Consider the following 12,201-nt stretch of genomic DNA (forward strand, 5'->3'; position numbering starts at 1 on the left):
TAAAGTCTGCAACACAATTCTCAGATGCTTCGCATGCTCTATTTCATCCTTGGAATAAATCAAAATATCATTAATGAACACGACGATGAACTTGTCCAAGTACGGCCGAAATACCCTATTCATTAGGTCCATAAATACGGTCTGTGCATAAAAAGATTAACTCAAATATGTTTATATCATAAAACGTCTAAAAGGTTTAACCTTAAATAAATCCATAAATGAGAAATATATAGACCTATGTATGCTATTAGAAAAATTCAACCATTAATGTGAAATGCACGAATTAAAAGGAGCTTTAGACTTAGTGCATGTTTCCTTGCTATCTTTGAACTTAGATGATGAATGTAGCTGGTCATTTATTGATGTTGGAGAAGAATTTGTGAATATTTAAGGTTGAAGAAATCTTAAAAAGGAAAAGTCAACTCCTTTGTTGTACGATGGCTTTATGAGGCATGGAAATAACTAATAGACATATTCTTGAAGGCCATTCAAATGGACTCATTCAACCCCCATTTGGACAGTGCAATTGATGAAGCACTTGTTGGTGAAAAAGACCACTTTCCAAGCTGAATCGAACAACCACTTAAGGTGTGAAAACAACCTTGACTCTTGGCAAAACCGAGGAACCTCTTGTAGCTTTTAAGGTGATCAACCATTGGACTCTCCTAGGACACAATTAAACACACAATTAATTCACTTAAGACAAATTAAACATGTATTATAAAATTGTAATAAAAGAGGAAAATTAAGTATCTAGTTTTAAGACACATTAAAATGCAATAAAACTAACTATATAAACTACCAACTAACTTAACTATAACTACCAGCATTAAAACATGTTTTAGGACACATATTAATGACGCCAAACTCATTAAAGACATATTATATTAAATTGTTGTAATAAAAAAACACGAAAATAATTTAAAAGCTATGTAAATTTAACACTACTTATCATGCATCACAAGGTCTCAATGTCCATATGAAAAAAAAAAATGGTTTGAACGTTTCTTGTTGCATTTAGGCCCTTCAAACTTTGCCCAATCTTGAGTCAGTTTAATCGAGTCACATGACGTGACTGATATCATGTCACACTTAATAATTTCAATATATATCACAATTGAAAAAAAAATGATCGAAATATAAAAGCTTCTTACCAAATTTGAATTTTTCTTGTGCTTATACAATGATAAATTAAATATAAAGAATAAGAATCTAAATTCATTCGAGATCGAATCTTTCAATATTGTTAACAACATAGAAATAAAACAAGTTAATTAAATCAATCATAATTAATCATAGATAAAAATAATCCCAATATAAATCATTAAAGAAAAATTCTTACAAATCCTCACATATTGTGTCTAAGATCTTAGAGAATAAATCCGATCTTCAATCCTTGAATGAATAAATTTGATCAGATATGAATAAAAAGCTTTTTATATACTTCTTCATGCGTTTATTTAAAAAATCTCGGGGTGGCCGAGTGACAATGATGCCTTAATCCATCAAGGTACTGGTTTGATTCCAATGAAAGGCTTAAACAAAGATGGAATAAATAGTATAGACACAATTAATGGACATAATAAAGTGGGCATAATAAAATAAAAATGTTCAAAAGAATTCTAAAATAAAACTTTGGTTGAGTGGTAAATCTAAGGTTTTATGAATTGGTGTTAATTCAAATCCCCCTATAAGATAATTTTTTTTTTGTTTTTATAAAGAAAAAGATTAAAGTACCATCGAATAATATAATATATTTTAAATATGAAAGGATATTTTGTAACTTCCTTAACCGAGGTGATGCTTAATTGACTCGTGACACCAAATTTGTTAGAGTCCTAAATAATAGTAAATTAATGTCGTTGATTGAGTTGGTGTCAGAAATTAACTCTACACCAACTTAGGATTAATGTATTTATTTAGTACTCTTAATCTAATGTATTTATGTGTTTAAATTTCATTTTACTTGCAATTTAGTCAAATTTTTATTTTAATATCATACATATTTCATGTATTATTATTAATTAGTTTCAAACTATACATTTTATTATTTATTATATATTACTTTTGAACACACAACTAAATTCTTAATACATGGTTTCCACACGCATGCGCATGTAACATTAATAATGTTGTTGACTGAGTTGGTGTCACAAGTTAACTTGACATCAACTTACAATTGATGACAACGTCATGATAAACAATTAAAGTGCATTTACTATTCTCAATCTAATGTGTTTGTGTTTAAATTTTGTTTTACTCATGATTTAATCAAATTTTTTTCATTTTAATATCATACATATTGTATGTGTTATTATTAATTAGTTTCAAACAATACATTTTGTTGATATCTTAAGTTTCTTGTTTACTAAAAGAAAAAATTGTAATGGAAGTGCTAGACTAAAGTGGCCACTATGAATTGGCACTGCGAAAACTATGCAAACAAAAACACGAAGAACACCAAGATTTGTTTACGTAGCTCAGTTTCCTTATGTCTACGGAGCCTAGATTAGCGAGTAATTTCACTATATTTAATCCACAATAACAGAAGTGATTCACACTCTATCACTCCCCAAGTATATCACCTTTGAATAGTCACCTCCAAATCCTCTCTCAAAGAACTTGGGCAACAAACACTCAACAATGTTTACAATAATAATTTACACTCTCTCACAAACTGTTCATCAATGAACAAAATATAATGCACCCAATAAGCTCTTATACATAAACTAGACAAGCCTCAAAGCATATATCAATTTTGTCTTGCTAACATAGAATCTAAGTGAATACAAAGTAACTCCTTAAAAATAGCTATTACATAATTAGCAGTCAAAGCATAATCAATCAAAGATGCGCTCTCCAATATCAACAATAGTATTTCAATCAAATGTCCACAGTCCAAAGGTTGAATTGATTCACTTGAACCCAATCCAATCTTCAAAAGCCAAAGATTGGTTTCCATACATGGATCATAATATCTTCAATAAAACAATACATTAACAGGTCCAAAGATTTTCATTAAATTGTCAAACCAAATGAGGCAAGTAATAAACTACCTCAAAGACAGTTTATAGTTGGCACTATTGAGTGCCACTCAACAACAATCAACACATATTGTCTCAACATATTTTGTTACTTATTATATGTTATTTTTAAACACACTCCAATGTTTTAAATACATAGCTTCCGTAGGCATACACATGTGATAAATGGTCTATGTGTGTGCATACTTTTAGTGATCATTATAGTTATTCAATTATAGATCTATTAGTATATACTTGACACAATCCGCCTCGAATGATGAGTCGAGTCATATTTACGTTGCCCGATCGTCTACAAGAAAGTATGGTTGAATTAAATAGATATATAACTAAATCAATGAAATAGGCTCAACTAGGATTAAAAGATCAAAAAATAAAATGGCTAATTGGAAAAGGAAAATATTTGAGTACCAAATAAGTGGTAAAAGTTGATTATGTTTTGGATATGGTAAAAAGATGGAAAGAAACGGTTCAAGAAGCAAGCAAGAACCCACAATAATTAATGTTGACCCAATACTTATATACTTTTGAAAAGGTTTGTAAATTTGGTCAAAACCTCGACCCACTATCAAGAAAGATAGGAACCTCGGTATAGGGTTCGAACGCCACACTTACGAAAGTGATAAGTTCGGGAAAGGCAAAGAACGGGTTGACGCCACTAGCTTTGTAGATAAGCCAACAAGTCTTTAAACAAAATCGGAGAAAAGTATTTCTCACCAAATGAGCAGAGTTTTATTAAAATGTCCAAATGTCCTTCAAAAATGGCTGGTTACACATATTTATAGGTATAGAAAAACTAGCTGAATAGTCACATCTTAATGTGCTAATTAAAACTGAATTTAAACTCAAGTCTCTTGGCATTCTTGTAAAAATTAACTCCATCCTTGAATTCACTTTAATTTAGCTAAATAAATATCCTTGATTGCTTGAAAAATGTCTCTTGAGATGTTCCATGGCTAGCCGAAAAGACACCAATTACTTCATGGTGTTTTGAATGCTTGTTTTAATATTTGAAAGAACAAAATCAACTGGTAGGTGAAGAGGTTGCTGTCAGATTTAAAAAGGTGTTAAAATGCTCCTTAAAACTCCTTAATCAATGTATGAAACCTCCTTTGTAATAGCTCCTTTCTTTGTAACTGAAAAAAACACTTGAAAAGTCACTTTCATTAAGTTGTAACAGCCTTGAAATGTAACGGTTGTGAGATGAAGGGACACCTGCAATAAACAAATTAAAATGAACTTTATTAAACACAATTAATCACTAATTAAACTCAATCACATTAAATACTTGACTTCAATAAATGAACTAGAAACAAATGCATCAATTAATGCAGCAACTAGTTTAATTAAAAGAAGCAAAATTAAATAAAATTGAAATCATGCTTCAATAAATTATCCTAGTAACTAGATTAATTAAATAAGAATCTTATTAAATGAAGTTCAATAAAACTCAAATAAATAAACTAAGACGAGTTGAATTAAAACTAGCAACTCATTTATTAAACTTAAGATGAGTTTATTAAAATTTAAATTCTACTTGCAATAAATTGCAAGTAACACCTATGGGGTTCATCCATGCATGATTAATGGGTTCATATTCTTGTTCTTCCCTAACTTGTTCCACGTAGCTTGCCAATGTGTCTTTAAATTTCTTAGCTCGTGACCTAGTAATAGACCCTTGTGGCAACTCAATGGATTCGGTAAAGACACCGAGCTAAGGTCGTATCATTCCCCCTCTTAAAAGCGACTTGTCCTCAAGTCAGATACTACATCAAAAGGAGACAAATCAGCAACATTAAAGCTTGCACTAACGTTATACTCACCCGGTAAGTCAAGTCGATATGAATTTTCATTGATCCATTCAATAACTTGGAATGGACCATCTCCTCGTGGTAACAACTTAGATCGTCGTTGAGCTAGAAACCGTTCTTTCCTCATATGAATCCAATCTCAATCACTGGGTTCAAAGATTACCCCTTTTCTTCCTTTGTTCGCCCTTTGAACCTAACTCTCAGTTCGGGCTTCAATATTAGCTCGCACTTTTTGATAGAGCTCCTTGACATATTTGGTCATTTTCTTAGCATCTACATGCACAAAATGATTGTTAGGAAATGGCAATAAATCAAGGGGAGTTAATGGATTAAAGCCATAAACTACTTCAAAGAGAGAAAACATAGTAGCAGTATGGACGGAGCGATTGTAGGAAAATTCGATATGAGGTAAACATTCTTCCCACGATTTTAGATTTTTACAGACAATGGCATGCAAAAAATTAGTCAATACTCAATTTACCACCTCAATTTTTCCATCCGTTTGAGGATGACAAGTGGTCAAAAATAACAGCTTCATTCCGAGCTTTCCCCACAATGATCTCCAAAAATGGCTCAAAAACTTTGCATCGCGATCGAACATGATCGTTCTTGGAATTCCATGTAAACGAACAACTTTTCTAAAGAAGAGATTAGCTACATGAAAAGCATCATCAGTCTTGGCACATGCAATAAATAAAATGAGACATCTTCGAAATTCTATCAACTACCACATATATAGAGTCTTTGCCTATTTTTTTTTTTTGGTAATCCAAGGACAAAGTCCATGGGTACATCCATCCAAGGGAATTCAGGTATGGGTAGCGGCATATACAAACCATGAGGTTGAATTTTGGACTTAGCTCATTTGCAGGTCACACAACGCTCAAAGACACGTGCAACATCTCTTTGCATTCGCGACCAATAAAAATGTTCTTGTAGAGTTGATAGTGTCTTGCTTATACCAAAGTGTCCCTGAGGCCTCCACTATGCACCTCTTGCATAAGCAATTCTCAAATGGAGCCTTGTGGTATGCATAACTTGCCTTCCTTAAAAAGGAAGCCCTCATACCTATAAAATTTCTCAAAAGATCCATTCTCATAAGCAGCAAAGATATTACCAAAGTCATTATCATTAACGTACAATTCCTTCAAATAAGAAAACCCAAGTAACTTAGAATCAAGATAAGACAATAAAGTGTACCTCCTTGATAGAGCATCAACCACTATGTTTTCTTTACTTTTCTTATACTTGATGAGATATGGAAAGGATTCAAGATATTCAATCTACTCTGCATGTCGCTTATTTAACTTATGTTGACCCTTAATGTGCTTTAAGGTTTCATGATCGGAGTGAATCACGAACTCTTTCGGCCATAAGTAATGCTGCCACGTCTTGAAAGAGTTGAAAGAAGGATGTGATTGGAAAAAAAAAATTGAAACTTGGGTTGTATTTATAGGGTAAAAAAAATTATTGTTGGCCCCTTTAAAATTTTTTTTATCGTTGGCATGGCAACGTTCAAAAAGTCGTTGCTTTATTATCGTTGAGGGAAAGTGCGTTCAGTTGGTCGTGCTTTCTTGTCACCTATGTAGAAAACACACCCATTTGGAAGTGCTTTCCTTTCTCTCTCCTAAAATCAGCCTATTTCTCTATTTAAAAAATAAAATGGCCTAAAGGCCTAATTAAAAAATGGCATTTAAGCCTAATTTTTTCTGTTTACAAATCCATTAAAATCCCTAGACATGTTAATTTTAATTTTTATTTAAAATTATATTAAATAATGAAAAGACAAAAATCATCTCCTAACCAACATCAACTCAATAAATGATTTAATAAATAGTATAAATTTTAAATAAATATAAATCATATGATTAAGTAACAGTGAAACAAATTACTTAATTGGTTTTATTTCCATTCAAAATTGATGAAAACGTCATGATAAACAGTTTAATTTAACATTCTTCATTTTAATATTGTACATATTTCATGCGTTATTATTTATTTTATTTTTGAATAATCTCATTATAAGTTTTGATCATATCTATTCTTTTTCGAGACAATACCTAGAACTACCCAAAGTCCCTCTCTAGCCCATAAATAAAAGAATTATACATTTCAGTGCACTCGAACCCATGTCCTCCTGCATTGACAACAATGACCATACCAATCGAAGTAAGATTGTATATTTCATTATTTATTAGTTTCAAGCCATATGTTTTATTATTTATTGTACGTTAGTTTTAAATAGTGATTTATATTCTAATATGTGATTTCCACACGCATAATCGTATAATAATATTTCTAATTTTAAGAATATATGTAAAAAGCATCAAAATAGTTTTTTGAAGTAAAGGACAAATAAATAATCTGCGTAATATTCAAATTTAAGTAAAATATGTTAATTTGAATGATTGTATTAATTGTTAGCCAAACCTTGTAGATGTATCTTTTGAGAAATAATAGTAATACTGTAATAATGACAATTTTATTTATGTTATACACGTGTTATGGTTTGAAAAGTAGTTATATTTTTTTCAAAGAAAAAAGTTATACTTTTGCGCTGAAAAAAGTATATATATTTATAAAAAAATCATGCATGAATAATATAGTAATACTGTTATATTCTAAAAATCGGGTTAGAAAAAATTGAATTTGTGAAGCCAAGAGTAGTCATGCCTTGATTTTAGAATTAAGATTGTGAAAATTTTATTAAGTGAGTTAATTTGGTTCAGTGGTTAATTGTGTTTTGCTTGTGTGTGAGGTTCTAAGTTTAAATCCTTTCCCTTGAATTTTTGCTATTTTTACCTAAACCCTTATCTTTGAACTTGTAGCTTATATATTATTTTTGCTCAAATGATGTTAAGACTAAGTTTGCTAGTTTAATAGTAAGGTGTCAACTTATCCCTAGATCTTGTGTTCGAATCTTGTGCGTGCAAAGTGGAGATTATTTTTTTTTAAATTTGAAAGAAAAAAATCTGATATGGATAATGATAGGAGTTAGTGGGGCACTTTAAAATTAGTGGTGAGGAGTTTTCTCCTAAAATTCCTCCCTCACAACTGTCCCTCTTTTCCTACACTCTCTCACGTCCCACATTCTCATTTTTCCCATTTTCTTCCCATTTTGATTTTCAATACTTTTTGCTATTGTAATTTATCTGTTACTTTTTCCTCTATTGTTTTATTTATCTCTTTCATCTTATTTCATATCCTTTCTCTTAAACAATCTATTTTTTATTCTTTTCGAAGACACCATTTGCTAAGGTTCTATCGTTGCTTGTCTTTACTGTTGCTGTCTCTTCTATTTTTTTTCCGTTGGTAAGTGGTGGTTGTTAATTCATTTTAGTAGTGTAATTGTTCTTCAGTTTGCTTGGTTAAGTAGGCTTTTCGGTATGGTGGATATCGTGGGTATTGATTATTTTTATGTTTCGATAGGAATGTTTCGTGAGGCGTAAAACGTTCTCCAATGAGTGAGGGGATTCTCTTTTGGGGCTGCTGTTTGTTTGGGTAAGTAATTGCGTGCTTCGAATGAGCTGAATCATGGTGTTAAGATCGTTTGTTTGTTGGTTGTGGCCAAATTGATAATTGATTATTGGTGTTTAAGACTAATATATTCGTTTTAATTGTTGTTTCTAGAGTTTGGAGGGGTGACGAACTGTCGTGTTTCAAAATCAGTAAGGTGTGTAACACAAACTTGAGAAAATAGCAAATTACGAAAGCCAAAATTGGGAATTATCGACACCACATGGCCGTGTGGTAGGTCGTGTGTGACATACTGGCGTGTGTGACAAGCCATGTGGTATGTCGTATGTGACATATAAACATGTGTCAAGCTATGTGCTAGACTGTGTGAGACACACGGTCTGGGCCAATTGGGCTATGTAGGCCACATGAGCATGTATGAGATCATGTACCAGGCCGTGTGGGCCACACGGGCTGGCCAAGTAGGCCATATGGGCTACAAGGGCTTGTGGGCCCAAATTTTGAAAAATTTTCGCTAGGGCTGTATTCGTCGTACAAGTCGAATGTGGGCCTCCTGTAAGGTCTGTATGATGCAAATCAGATTGTAAATCATAATTTATGATGTTTTGTTTGAGTTAATTACGATTTATGCATGCATGTTTAATATGTTATATGCTCAATATGATTTGTGATAAGATAAATAAGATCTGTAATATGATAAGTATGATCCGTATTTGTTAAGCATGATCCAAATCTGTTATAAAAGCATAAGAAAATAGCGAACGAAATAAGCCGAAATCAGGAACTGTTGACGCCATATTGCCTTGTGTGACACAGGGCATGTGACAAGCCATGTGCTAGATTGTGTGAGACACACGGTTTGGGCCAATTGGACCATGTGGGCCACACGGGCGTGTTTGAGATCATGTACCAGGCCGTGTGGGTCCAAATTTTGAAAATTTTCCATAGGGTCGTATTCGTCATACAAGTTGAATGTGAACCTTTAGTAAGGTCCTTACGATGCAAATTAGATTGTAAATCTTAATTTCGATCTTCTGTTTGAGTTAATTACGATTTATGTATGCATGTTTAATATGTTATATGCTCAATATGATTTGTGATAAGATAAGTACAATCTGTAATATGATAAGTATGATCCGTATTTGTTAAGCATGATCTGAATCTGTTATAAAAGCATGTATATTATATACATTTTTTATGTCTGTTAGTATTTATATGTGCATTAGGGTGGGATATGATATGTGATGGAGAAAGTATGATTCTGGTAGTATTACTGCACCTTCTGGTGGTGTATTCGCAATATTTGTTCTCGTAGCTTGACTGCAACTATAGTGGCTCAACCACATATATATGATTCTAGCGATTTACCGCAACGTTTCTGTCTAGAAGCTCAGTTGCACTTATATGAGTGGCATACTACCACGACCCGATGTGATGGAATGAATAGACTCTTATAATCCTAATTGGTGTGATTAGTTGCACTGAGTTGGTGTGTAGCAGATAAGGGTGGGATCTATGTCTGCATCTGTATCTGAATCTATATATACATCTGCATTTGATTATAAAAGTACATCTGATTTCGTATATGAGAAAATGTTTGAATCTGTATATGAAAATGTATTTGTTTGTGTATGTGTTTCTGATTTGTTGTTTGGATGTGCTACACACTGCGCTTTTAGCTCACTCGTTTGTTTAATATGTTTCAGGCGTCTTTAGACTTAGGACCAAATGACGTGGGGGATCTTTGATTGATTTTCTGGTTGAGTAAATAAATCGGTTTATGATTAGTTTATTTATGATCTTTTGGTTTGTAAATTTATTTTATGGTTTCTGTTCATTTTCGTCAGGTTTTGCTATTTTTAACGTAAAACGATGATAATGTACGATTTATCAGATTCAAAATCAGTTTTCAAAATTAAAATCGATAAAAAGAAAAATCCGTTGCTACATGACTTGATGGTTTTACTGTGATATAAAAGTATTCAAGTATAAGTTTTTTTAAAACATGTAACAACTTTGCGATATTTATATTTTCAAAACACGCACTGAAATCAGAAGTTTCTAAACGAGATCAGGTTAGGAGTTTTCTGTAAAATAAATATGTTTTGTGCGTAATTTCTAAAATTAATGTATAAGTGTTTTGCTTAAAGTGAATATTTTTAGAACTTATGGTTTCTAAAGTTGGGATTAAAACTTCTGGCATTTTAAACAAACTAATGTAATTTCTTTAGATTCAATTGTAACGTCTAGGCAAAGTTTGGGGTGTTAAAAACACTGTGATAAAAAAATTTAAATATTTTATAAATCGAAAAAATAGAGGAATTTAAGTATAATGAAAACCAAGTCAAAATATTACACAATCTTTTTTAGGTTTTTTAATCAAATAATATAAAATAATTAAATAAATACTGAAATGGGATAAAGACAATAATATTTACAAATCTAGGTAGGAGCTACAGTAAAAAGTTGGTGTCGCCTAACCAATCGGCGGCACCCCTCTCCCTAGCCACCAGTCACATCAAGTTTAAAAAAAAAAATTTTGTAGGTGTCGCTTGGTCAATAGGCGAGATTGAACTGAAATGTGATGACTTAAAACATTTAGGGACCTAATATATAAATTTTCTATTTTGATTGTAAAGCTTTAAGTGTGCCACTTGACAGCTTGGCGGCACCAAACTTCAAATAGGGTAAATTGCTTCATAAACCCTTGTTTATTATTTCTTTTTATTTCCTTGCCAATTAGTCCAATTTTTTTTTTACTAAAAAGTATTTTTGTAAAAAACAATTCCAACTAGAAATAAATTTTATTTATTCTTCAAAAATGAATTATTTTTGTTCAAATAATTTTTTGTAAAATTATTTTTCAAAAATTATTCGAACTAGAATAAAATAATTTGAAAAATATTTTCAAAAAATAAATAAATATTTCCTATTGAAATCAACTTTTTATAAAAATACTTTTTAGTAGAAATTTTTTTCGACTAATTGATAATAGGCCTCTCTATTTTTGGAGTTGAAGGAAGTAAAAGAAAATAAATAAGAAGAGGTTGTTAAGGAATTTACCCTTTTCAAGTCTGTTGCCTGCCTATATTCATAAATATTACTGCTTTTATCCCATTTTAGTATTTATTTAATTATTTTATATTATTTGGGTAATTGATGTTTTAGTTGTGTGTTTTAGTTTTAAGGAAAGTAGGTAGGAAAGAGAAGGGAAAGTGAAAAGGAGAAAGGAAAAGAAGGAGAAACTTTTGAATATTTTATATTTGTTTTGGAGTTATTTTTATATTTATAGTATTGCATATTTATTATTTAAATCTTTTTAGTAAAAATTTTATTGTTTAATTTTATAAATGTATGCTTTCTACCCTTATATATATATATATATTCACATCCTAATTTTTATATACAATTACAAGTAAATTTTATCAGGTATATTTTGATACATTCGTATACATATTTTATAGGAGTGATATCAATTTAGTTTCATTGATTTATGAATTTTGAAATCATCTATAATAATTGATTTGATTTTAGGTTTTTATATTAATTATTGATTTTTTTCACTTATTTTGAGAAAATAAATTTTATTTATAACTTTTCAACATTTTTAGTAAAGTTTCAAAATGCGTTTCATAGTATTTTAAAAATAATTTTTCAAGTAAATAAAAATAATTAATAACTTTCATATGATTTTTGAAAAACATTTTTGTATAAAACTTTTAAGTTATATTCACTATTTTAATTATAAAATATTTATTTCTACATCATAAAATTGACATTGATTATAATTAAAAAAATAGAATTCATTTTAATTTGGTAACCACAACTTTTTAATTTACATTCCGTTAACCATCCAAACACTTTAGTTCAAA

The 12,201-nt window shown here is 30.7% G+C and overlaps 2 long non-coding RNA genes across 2 annotated transcripts; one reads left to right on the top strand and one right to left on the bottom strand.

The window, feature by feature from the left end:
* Positions 1–4,035: 4,035 nt before the first annotated feature.
* Positions 4,036–5,271, bottom strand: LOC128280577 (uncharacterized). The gene is made up of 2 exons (XR_008270673.1): positions 4,865–5,271; positions 4,036–4,256 (listed from the first exon to the last, which is right to left on the bottom strand). It is a non-coding gene; the product is annotated as an uncharacterized LOC128280577 (long non-coding RNA).
* Positions 5,272–7,901: 2,630 nt separating this feature from the next.
* LOC128280522 (uncharacterized) lies at positions 7,902–10,260 on the top strand. The gene is made up of 4 exons (XR_008270611.1): positions 7,902–8,164; positions 8,282–8,353; positions 8,483–8,525; positions 10,036–10,260. It is a non-coding gene; the product is annotated as an uncharacterized LOC128280522 (long non-coding RNA).
* Positions 10,261–12,201: the final 1,941 nt, after the last annotated feature.

Source organism: Gossypium arboreum, chromosome 9 (assembly GCF_025698485.1).
Source record: "Gossypium arboreum isolate Shixiya-1 chromosome 9, ASM2569848v2, whole genome shotgun sequence".
NCBI classification, from domain to species: domain Eukaryota; kingdom Viridiplantae; phylum Streptophyta; class Magnoliopsida; order Malvales; family Malvaceae; genus Gossypium; species Gossypium arboreum.